This window comes from Octopus sinensis, unplaced genomic scaffold (genome assembly GCF_006345805.1).
Source record: "Octopus sinensis unplaced genomic scaffold, ASM634580v1 Contig16839, whole genome shotgun sequence".
In the NCBI taxonomy this organism is placed as follows: Eukaryota; Metazoa; Mollusca; class Cephalopoda; order Octopoda; family Octopodidae; genus Octopus; species Octopus sinensis.
In genome coordinates, this window is record NW_021834615.1 from 56,466 (window position 1) to 67,017 (window position 10,552).

Sequence of the window (10,552 nt, forward strand, 5' to 3'; positions counted from 1 at the left end):
TGTCAGTGTGTGTGTGTCACTGTATGTGTGTGTCAGTATGTTTGAGTGTGTGTGTCAGTGTGTGTGTGGTCAGTGTGTGTGTGTCAGTGTGTGTGTGTATGTGTGTATGTCAGTGTGTGTGTGTGTTTGTCAGTGTGTGTGTGTATGTGTGTGTATCAGTGTGTGTGTGTGTGTGTGTGTCAGTGTGTGTGTGTTTATGTGTGTGTGTCAGTGTGTGTGTGTATGTCAGTGGTGTGTGTGTGTGTGTGTCAGTGTGTGTATGTGTATGTGTGGTGTCAGTGTGTGTGTGTATCAGTGTGCGTGTGTTGGTGTGGGTTTGTTTGCATGTGTGTGTCATGTGTGTGTATGTCAGCGTGTGTGTGTGTGTTTGTGTGTCAGTGTGTGTGGTGTGTGTGTGTCAGTGTGTGTGCGTCACTGTGTGTGTGTGTCAGTATGTGTGTATGTTAGTGTGTGTGTGTGTCAGTGTGTGTGTATGTGTATGTATGAAAGTGTGTTCGTGTGTATGTGTGTCGTTGTGTGTGTGTGTATGTCTATGTGTGTGTGTGTGTCAGTGTGTGTGTGTGTGTGTCAGTGTGCGCGAGTGTATGTGTGCCAGTGTCTCTGTGTCTGTGTTTCAGTGTGTGTTTGCGTGTCAGTGTGTGTTTAAGTGTGTGTCTGTCTATTTGTCGGTTGAACAAAATACTTCCCACACTGAATATTAAAACAGTTTCCCAAGAATAACAAATAAAATTAATTAAAAACATTAGTAAATAAATATATCATAATATATCCAGAAACAGGAATCAGTTCACTTTACACGTGTCTCTCATTCATCAAAATATTTTGCTAATTATTGTGTGACAATATCAAACCATCTCTTTCCAATAATTAAACCTGTCAGACAAGTTCACACCCGCTTTTACAGTTCCACCAATCGCATTGGTTCATAAATTTACGATAAGATCTATGCCAGAGCTGGGTTGTTGTGCGCTCAATAAATACGTGGAATTCAGTTACAGGTCTTCAGCTTAAACCTCGCATCTCGATCTTTTGTTGAAGCCACACGAAGTATCACGTACGACCGACAACTGTCACCAGAATGGATTTCGCACAACTGTCCAGGAATATTTCGCAGCGTTATTCCATTTCTTCTCTCATAGCTTTTGGGGTTCTTCTCGTTCTGACAATCGTGATTCTTCATCAAGATTCAAGAATAGGAAAAATGGAAGAGAAATCGAAAACGGTAAGTCATGGATTTTGTGTTAATATATGTATGTCTTTATGTATTTATATATGCATGTATGTATGTATGCATTTACGTATGTATGTATTAATATGTGGATGTATGTATGTACCGATGGATGGATGGATGTAAGGATGTATGCATGAATCACGTACATATGTTCCTATGGAGCACACACACACACATAAGATCACACACGTAATCACACACGAACACACAGGCGCACACACCTAAATATACATATATATACATATACGTATAATTGTATATATAATATACATATATATGTATATATAATATACATATATATGAATATATTAGTGCCTGAACATATATGGATATATATATACAAACAAATACATGCGTGTGTGTATCTATCACTGTATCTCTCTGTCTATCCCTCTCTCTCTCTATTTATCTATATATATATGTATGTGTGTGTGTGTGTGTGTGTGTGTGTGTGTGTGTGGTTTATATAAATATATTCTTTTAACCGTTTCAGTCATTTGACTGCGGCCATGCTAGGGCACTGCGTTCAGTAGAACAAATCGACTTCAGGAATTATTCCTTGTAAGCTATTGCTCATTCTATCGGTATCTCTAGACGATCGGCTATGTAACGGGGACGTAAACACACCGACATCAGTTGAGAATCGATAGCGGTGCGACAATAACAGACACATACATAAAACATAGATACATACACACTATGTGTGGTATACACACACGCACACACACAAATCAATATATATATATATATACATATCATATATACATACACACATATATTACGTATGTATGTACATACATATCTATCTATCTATCTATATATCTATCTATGTATATCTATCTATCTATCTATATATATATATATATATATAGGGATAAATAAAAATATGCATACATACAAACATATATGTACGTACCTACATCTACATGTATATATACATGCATATATAAATAATTATACGGAAGTACAGGACATCACAATAGACGTAGAAACAGAAAAAGCCAAAAAACAAAAAACAAGAAAACGGAAAACGAAAACCAAATACAGGACAGGTTACACAAGGACAAAACCCCCGTCATCAGCTGTCGCTAGAGGAGTCAGGCATGTTTCGAAGGCATATAATATATATATATATATATATATAATATATATATATATATATATATATATGGATATATATATATCTGTCAGATATGATGTAATCGTATATTCTATTTCTATTTCCATGTCTTGTTATATTTGCAATATATTATGTATAATGTCATTGCTGTTATGTAATGGTTTATAAAGTATTGATTGGGTATTATCTGATGGTTGATGATTGATTTAGATATGTTTCTCCATTTTCTTTTTTGCATATATATATATATATCTATATACATACATATACACACATCCCAAGTAAACACAAAGAAGGGTGTAATTGTACTCCTGTCCGATCGCTCTTTCACCAGACTTAATCCTGGAGAGGGAAATAAGTGCGTAACGGAAAAATTTAACGGTGGGGTTCTAGCATGGCCATGCCTGTCGCTGCAACGTTTAGCCCTATTAATATTAGTGTTAAGTATTATATCTAGATGTACACTTACACACACGCACACAGAAACTGACACATGCAAACACACACACACGCACACATAGGAATACGTACATATTTACACACATTTATCTATTTCTCTCCATCAGGAACGGAAGTGAGGCGAGTTTTTTGAATCTTTTCTTTCCAACTGAAAATAAAACGTGCGAGTGCCAATGTAGATCGGTGAAATTCGTAATGTTTGACTGTAATTCACGTTGGTTTTTATATATGACAATATGTAAGAACGAATGTAAATACATACACACAGACACACGGACAAACACACGCACAAATAAACACAAACACACACACATACGCACACACACAGACACACGTGCTCAATTGTACACGAACAACCACACTATACAGTGTATGTCCACTCACATATATGTGTGCGTTTGTGTGTGTGTATGCGTATAAGTAGATACGTATATTTGTGATATTTATGGTGTGTATGCTTAAGTATACGTACATACCTATATATTGATATGTATTTATATATATATATATATATATATATATATATATATATATATATCAGGGGCTTCCTGATGATTTCATTTGAATGAAACAGTTCTAGTCCTGTAGAAGCTCCTTCTATAAAATAAATTAATTTACTCTGCTATGTATTGAGTACCTTATTTACTGTGGTTAACCCCGACTCAACCCGGGACCTACATATATATATATATATATATATATATATATATATATATATATATATATATATATATATATGTATATATATATATATATAATGTCTGTGTGGAGGCGCAGTGGCCCAAGGGTTAGGGCAGCGGTCTCATGGTTGCCGGATCGCGGTTTCGATTCCCAGACTGGGCGTTGTGAGTGTTTAATGCTGCACGAAGCTCAGTGAGTTGGGTTGTTGTGATCACTCTTTCTTCTGTTGGCCCGCTCGCTTAGCCAGCAGGGTGGCGTCATTTTAAGGCTAAAACAACGCGAAGCGCATTGTGACCAGCGATATGTAGCAACAACTGATAGCCTACTCTGTGACGGTGATCACGGAGATATATGCATCATATGCACACAATACACACACACACATACATACACACGTACATACACACACACCAGCACAGATGCCCACATATACCTTTAACGAACAATACTCATACAGATACGCACACACTTATACACACACACGCACATACACGTACTTTAGCGCACACACGCACACAAGCACACGCACGCACATTACGCCCACACAACTTCAAAAAAAACCCTACACACACGCATGCATATATATGTATACACACAAACGCACAGTTACTCACCACACAAACTCTACACGCATACACACACATACACACCGATACATATACATACACGCAATATATGCCTACACGCGCACACACACACATACACATCCGTATACACATATAGACACAGACACACACACACGCACGCAAAAACATGCGCACACACACACACACACGAATGCACACACCGAAAACTCACATCCACGGATACAGGTATATACACCTATATACGCTTACTCACACACATACAAACGCACGTGTACGCGCACACACAGCTACATGAACATGTGAGACGCATGCACATACATACATACACATAAATGAACCCACACATACATCCCATACACACGGCACACAAATATACAAACACGCACACAATTATACATACATGTATACACACAAACGCACAGTTATTCGCCACACACCCAAACTCTACGCATACACACACACACAAACACACATGTGTCATCATTGCACACATACACACACGCACACATACAGAAAGTAAAGCATAGTTATTCGCCAAACACCCTAACTCTACGCCTACACACACGAACACACACATACATACACACACACTACAAACAAAACACACACACGATACATATACATACACGCACACACACACATACTTCACACTAGCGGTACCTACTACTTGACCTGGGGTAGAGACAAAAGGAGCCACGCCCAATTCCTTCTCCCTTGATCTTAACACTACTAACCCTACAACACGCAAAGTTTAACAGCCACAACCACACACACATACACACACACATGCACACACACACACACACGTGTCATCATTGCACACATACGCACATACACACACACGGACATGCAGACCTACGATCACGCTCTTATCCATACTTACACACACATTCCTCATCCTCTACCACTCTCCTGTCTTTGAAAGAACTTTTCTTCCCCAATTTTCTTCCGGTCATTCAAAATGTGACGGCGTGTGTACCGTTGGCGATTTTTTTTCCTCTGTCTTCCCTCCTCGTATGTTTCCGACGAAGAGCTCTGCTCGAAACGTTAAACCCTCCTCCTTCCCTTCTTTCCTAAGCGTCAAATATTACTATATTTGTTCCACGTCCTCGCATTGTTGTGTTTTTTAGTGCTTTCTTGTTTAGATTAAATTTAACTATATATATACATGTGTGAGTGTATATATATATATATATGTGTAGAAATATGTGTGTGTATATGTGTGTGTGTGTGTGTGTGTATGTGTGCGTGTGTGTGTGTGTACTTGAAGACATACCCGGTATTGCTGGGGATTCAAATGGCAAAGATGGTATATAATATATTCCAGTCATTTTGAAACAGGTGATATGGGAAAGTGCAACATTGACAACAAAACATTTGTTGAGTAAATGCTGGGCTAACTCGACTAAGCAACATGCTATGCGTCCGTTTGGAGTGTTTCAGGCCCTAACCTGTCATGCAAAATTGGAGGTGGGGTTTGTGTGATTTTTGAACGCACCGAAATGCTGTCAGTGGATATACTCTCCTTTGCAGCAGTGTGCGCTGTGTCTAACACGGCCCATCATCGGAAATTTTGACACTTCACGTCGGGTTTGTTGTCCTACATCACTCATAGAGTAAATTTGGAGGAACTGTGGTTGTTCATTTGTGTGTGTGCGCGTGTAGGCATATATTGCCCTTGAACTTTGACGTGGGCGTAAATTCATGTTTATCTATCTTCTTAGATTCACCAAACGATGTCATTTGAAATGCAGAGTTGTATTGTCTGATATTGTTCAAGAAGTCGTTTGACTGAATTGAAGCGCCTTCTAGAAGATTCCTAAGGGGTTGACATGGTTGTGTTGGCAATGATACCTGTCCGAATATGTTGTTATCTATTGCATTGTTTTAAGTTCGAAACGATAATAAATATCCTGAAGTTCTATTTATATGATGCTATTTCTATTTTTTCAAAGAACCGTTTCATCTCCAAGAAATCTCTCGACGATAAACCTGATGACACACCAAGTAAGAACTAATTTTATGGCTAAAGTCTTTTACCCGTGACTCATTAACTAATGATTTATAATTTCACCAACTTTGAATTAGTTCCACATTACTATCCATATGTCCACAAAATATATACTAAGACACTTGCCTGAATTTATTTAAAACTATGTTCTACTTTACAATAATTTCCTAAATAAAATGTTATTCTTATATACTTATATGCCTTTTATTGTGTGTATATGAGTATACATGCAGTGCTACGTCGATAATTGTACCAAGCCCATAAATACAATCATTTGAACATCCATATAAGTATTTTATGGCAACCAGTATATACCCATTAAACTCACCCTCCTGGTAAACCATCCGCAACATGCCCCAGGGCACGTGATCTTGAGCCTTTCCGTGGTTTACAGCGTATAAACCTTGGAAATAATTCAATGTTGGCTGGAAGATCAGTCTTGAACGAATCTCTGGTCGGGTGTACTTCGTCCAAGACGGTAATCTTGGGCGCGACAATTTCCCTACATATCTATTCCTGACATTTAGTGTAGATTTTCTATAATTAGAATACACTCTTTGGTCTCAATTTGAAAAGATTATGATTGTCACCCCATATTACCATTGCCTTGGTGTTTTTTCCAGAGGTCTCATCCACCTAGCATACATGGGTCACTCAGAGAATACCATCTGTATTTAAAGTTTCGAAAATATCAAGCCGAACGTGCTTTTCACCAGCAGCTTTATCACTTTTAAGTGAGTTTAGCTCAAATAAGCCTTCAAACGAAGAAGAACCTGCCGAAAAACATAATACAATCACGAATCCATTTCGAGGTCCAACTTCATTCAGGCGGGTCACTCTCAATTTGGATGCAAATGTCTCCACATTTTCGTTTCTGATTCCAGCATCCACTGCGGCTTCCAACTGTATTCTGTAGGTCGCACTAGACTTACCAATTTCCAGTGTTCTGCAGACTGTAGGAATTTTCAGGTTTTTAGACATTTAGGTAGTGACGAGTTGACAACTCCACCCTTCCTTTTACCCGAACGTTCAGCAAAGAGTGAAAGATGACCGAAATCTATCAGAAACCTCTGTCACCAAGTATTTCTAAATCAGGCACCCTTATAAATATCCCTGTCTTAAAAGAATATCTATACCATAGAGAGGAGAAGTGTGTATCCTGCAATGAAGGCTGCTATGACCTCTCCATTAAGTTCACTGACGACATTCCTTCCAATCAATCCTTCTCACGGTTATCAGTGCCAAGGTGTGCACTGAAGTCTCCTTGCAGGACAAATGACTTTACCCCAAATATATCTAAAGCTGAGGTGAATTTGCTTAGGAAGGATTTGTATTTGACATCGCTGTTTGCTGCATATACTTACAGAACGCTAAGGGCTCGAAGAAATAGCCATACCGCGTCATCCATCGAGTGGGATAAAAGCAGTTGCCCCCGGATCTTGATTGGAGGAGACGATTCGGGAATATATTGCAGTCTCCACCCAACTCAATCTGAGATGAATGGGGACGGAATACAAAATATGCGTCTTCCAAACACCGAAGCAGGTCCAGATGGGATCAACCGTTCATAATTGAGAATTAGACTGTCAAAACCGGACGATACAAAGCGCTATGAATGAAGGAGTGGTGTAGCTGTTGGAAGTAAATGCACCCAATAGCGAGGGCAAATACAAATGCTTCCTTAACAAAGTCACTGCAGCTTTGGATATATTTGGGGTAAAGTCATTTGTCTTACAAGGAGACTTCCGTGCACACTTTGACGCTGATAACCGCAAGAAGTATTGATTGGGTGGAATCGCCCCACACACATAATTGGGGTGGCCATACTAGTCTTCTGGAAGGAAACGGACTCTCTTCGCGCCAAACACCAAGCTGATATTCGTAAATGGCAAATCAGGTGCCAAGAATTGATAATATTGCCAACATATCTATAAAAGAAGGACTTAATCATTTTTATTGTCACAAATATATATAAATGTATATATATATGTATATATTATATATATATATATATATATATATATATATATATATAGGCGCAGGAGTGGCTGTGTGGTAAGTAGCTGCTGCTACCAACCACATGGTTCCGGGTTCAGTCCCACTGCGTGGCACCTTGGGCAAGTGTCTTCTACTATAGCCCCGGGCCGACCAATGCCTTGTGAGTGGATTTGGTAGACGGAAACTGAAAGAAGCATGTCGTATTATATGTATATATATATATGTATATGTGTGTGTGTTTGTGTGTCTGTGTTTGTCCCCCTAGCATTGCTTGACAACTGATGCTGGTGTGTTTTACGTCCCCGTCACTTAGCGGTTCGGCAAAAGAGACCGATAGAATAAGTACTGGGCTTACAAAGAATAAGTCCCGGGGTCGATTTGCTCGACTAAAGGCGGTGCTCCAGCATGGCCGCAGTCAAATGACTGAAACAAATAAAAGAGTAAAAGAAAAAAGAGTAAAGATATATATATATATATATATATATATATATATACTCACATCCAAGTTCAACTACAAAACAAACATCCGTTTTTAAGGGAGACAAATACACATTCTGATATTCTGAGATTAATCTCTCAATTCGTTGACATCAACGTCAACAACAGGCTCAATAGACAAATGACTAATTTTCTTCGTTTAAAATTTATTCTTAGCGAATCATTTACTTCTTTCATTCTGATTTTCATTCATTCACTCATTCTTTCTCTCTTAAATTCTAAATGTATCTCCTCTCTATCAATTCCTTCCAAGCCAACAACTTCCTTTGTATAGGATTCAAGAATTCTTTATTTTAAACTAAATTATTTCATTTTAAATTTCACAGAACCCGGTCTCGGATCATTGTATACCCGGTGGGGCAGAACAAGTTGTCCTCCTTATTCAAACCTTGTATATGACGGTTAGTATAAACTATACTTCTGTTCACTCTTTCTCTCTTTATCTTTCTCTTCTTCTCTTTTTATTCCTCTCATTTTCTCTTTCTGTCGCCCCCTCTCTTTCCGTTTCTCACACACGGACACGCACGCACGCACACTCAAGCAAATCATGTGATATATCACGTTTCAAACGATACCTATAGACCCTGTTGAGACTGCACAAGACTGCTTACTTCTTTGTAGGTATTTGGTCAAATCAGAATTTAAATGTTGTCTACTTCGGTTCGGACAGGTGAAAATGATGTTGTCTAACCTCAGAATATAGATATCTCTACGATAATTATAGATAGGACTAGACTGGAATCCAGTACAGCGATCAAGGACTCCTGGCTGACTTGTATGGAGTGTAGATATCAAATACCGAGGCTGCTAACTGGTGATCAAGTGTACTGGATACGGATGGTGGTATTATACGTGAGTGACCAGAACTGAAAAGTGGCCACTTGACTATCATTAACTAGAGTGTCTATTGATTGTAGTTATAGACTACAATCAATTGATGAACGAATGTATAGGGTTAATCAAATGAACGCAGAATGTACAATGTGGACTGGACAACCCATACACTGTAACTAATGGACAAAGCTAACTAAGGGCCGTATGTATTATGCCAAATATGGAGGGACCAAGTACCACTGAGGGAACCCAGTGAGTACATATTGCACTTCTAATCTTCTCCGCCTTACCGATATCGCCCTATTCCTCAAACCTCTCTCTTTCATGCACCACCTCCCCTCATTAATTGTCCAGTATATCTTTGTAAGGTATCGCCGGCACATCCAATTCAAAGCTATTGCTTCCCACATCTTCTCCAACCAATCTCGCATCCTTTGTGAATCTGCTCTCTATAAACCCTACACATATCGTTTATCGGTCGCCCACTCCGCTGTCCATTCTTCTTAGCACTACGCACCATCAATGAGCTTCAAAATTCACTCCACCTCAGTTCATGCTTTGCATGAAATAAAATCTCTGTGATCATAATATTATAGTATGTGGTATTACCGTCTCGTGGTAGGCCTGACTCGTCCCAGACAAACCGATGGATATAGCCAGACACACACCGTATGGTCGGCTAAACAGTATTTCATCCCCTCTTACCCACCAGTTCTCTGCATGTCACCGTCTCTCGTATTGTTCTACTCTCAAACCACATGCAATTCCCATCACCAACAATTTTCCCGTTCAAACGGGAACGACATCTTTTCATTTCGGGAAATCACGACCACATGCGTTACAATATCCCTTTCCTTTCTCCGTTTATTGACATCCACACACGAACATGTACCCCCTGCAATACACATCACAACCACGATTACTTAACCGTCCACACACACACACACACACACACACACACAAATATATATATAAAGAGAAGAGAACGCACAGCTGCGAACACATGCGCACTCCCATCCAGCAACACACAGCTTACACTTACATAAACACTAACACATACACCACAATTCGTTCACACGTGACTAAACATGGCTCCTTTTAAGGGTCAAACTGTAATGAATGTTTCCGTTATT